The 1,845-nt window shown below is 55.0% G+C and overlaps 1 protein-coding gene across 1 annotated transcript in view; it reads right to left on the reverse strand.

The window, feature by feature from the left end:
- The window catches only part of FMOD (fibromodulin), a 7,388-nt gene extending 6,685 nt beyond the window's left edge, over positions 1–703 (reverse strand). The window contains exon 1 of the mRNA XM_042013759.1: positions 392–703. The gene's annotated coding sequence lies outside the window, so the exon portion shown is untranslated. The remainder of the gene's footprint in view (positions 1–391) is intronic.
- Between the last annotated feature and the right edge of the window lie 1,142 nt (positions 704–1,845).

Genomic DNA, 1,845 nt, shown 5'->3' on the forward strand with positions numbered 1-1,845 from the left:
GGATGGGAAGGGAGAGGGGCATCAGGAGAAGTGGATGGGAAGGGAGATGGGCAGCAGGAGAAGCAGGTGGGAAGGGAGATGGGCATCGGGAGAAGGGGATGGGAAGGGAGGTGGGCGTCGGGAGAAGTGGATGGGAAGGGAGGTGGGCATCGGGAGAAGTGGGCAGGAGAGATGAGCAGCAGCAGAACTGGGCATCAGGAGAAGTGGGCAGGAGGGAAGTGCTTCCCTGGCAGCGCGGCAGCTCCGTCTCTCCAAGCTGTGCCACCCCTGGCGCTGCCAGGCGCTTCCCGGGGCGCGGGAATGGAAATCAGCTTTTTTTAAAAAAAAAAACACCAACCAAATAAGAATAAAAACTCCCCAAAAAAACCCAACCCCGCCGAGCTGGACTTACCGAGGTGAGCTCCTCCTGTGCAAAGGCTGCTCGGGGCTGTGCCGCGGCACCGGCAGCATGGGAGGGTGGCTCCCGAGCCGCAGCGCCGGGTGCCCGCCCCAGATCCCAGATCCCGGATCCCAGAGCAAATATTGAGCTGGCAGAGCACGGGCTCGGCCGGGATTTTCGGGAGTGACCTCCCAGCTGCTGCAGCTTTGCAGAGGAGACTGGAGAGCCCCTGGTGCTGCCTGTTATAAATAACCTGCGATTTCTTTCCTCCCTCTCTCTCTCTCTCTCTCTCTCCCGTCTTTTCTCTCAGGAGTGTTGGCACTTTCCAGGCTCCCTCTGTTTAACGACTTAGCGGGATCGGGATGTTGTTTTCCAGGGCTCTCCTGCGTTTCTCATCAGGGAGCCGTGAGGAGGCCGCTGGCCAGATTAGGGAATATCGGATTTTGGAGGTGTTGAGGATGAGATTTTAGGGGAAAATGGGGAATTATCCTTAATTTTTACACTATCAGGATATTGGATTTTGGAGGTGTTGAGGATGAGATTTTGAGGAAAAATAGGGAATTATCCTTAATTTTTACACTATCAGGATACCGGATTTTGGAGGTGTTGAGGATGGGAATTTTGGGGAAAATGGGGAATTATCCTTAATTTTTACACTACCAGGATATCGGATTTTGGAGGTGTTGAGGATGAGATTTTGAGGAAAAATAGGGAATTATCCTTAATTTTTACACTACCAGGATATAGGATTTTGGAGGTGTTGAGGATGGGAATTTTGGGAAAAATGGGGAATTATCCTTAATTTTTACACTACCAGGAGGGGAGAGGTCGGTCCTGCTCCGACTGCTCCCCAGGAAGCCTCAGTTTGTGCAGTGCTGCCGTTAAATATTTGGGATAAACATTTCCATGAACGATAAGGCGGCAGCATCCAAGGTAAATAAATTCCCGACCAAAGGGGCCACTGTGACAGCGGGAATTTGTCTTGGGCTTGGCAGCACGGGGATGCCAGGCTGGCATTTCTGCAGGCTGGGAAAATCCACCGTGGACTGAGGGGGAGTCTCATCCATCCCCCTGGAACTGGGGGGTCTCATCCATCCCCCCACGGCTGAGCCAGGGTGGGAATGTGGGGATAGGGAAGAGGAGCATCTCCTGAGGGTGGTCCATGGTTGGGAAGAGGGTTTGGGGCTCATCCCGGTGTCCCAGAGCTCATCCCGCTGTCCCAGAGCTCATCCCGGTGTCCCAGGGCTCATCCCAGTGAGCAAATCTGTCACAGCTCCCCCATCCCTGTCCCCTCATCCCCATCCTGGCTCCCTGAGCACTTTGGAGCCGGCTCTTCCCGGCTTCTCCAAGCATTCCCTCCCGCAAGGAAAGGAAAGGAGGAGCCCCGAGCGTCCCTTGCCCAGCTCCAGCCGCGCTCCCGGATCCTCCCAGGAGCCTGGAATTGCTTAGCGGAGCTCAGCAGGTGC

This window comes from Corvus kubaryi, unplaced genomic scaffold, assembly GCF_017639235.1.
Source record: "Corvus kubaryi isolate FWS band 111438036 unplaced genomic scaffold, C.kubaryi_AGA036_p1.0 split1-37355, whole genome shotgun sequence".
Taxonomy (NCBI): Eukaryota; Metazoa; Chordata; class Aves; order Passeriformes; family Corvidae; genus Corvus; species Corvus kubaryi.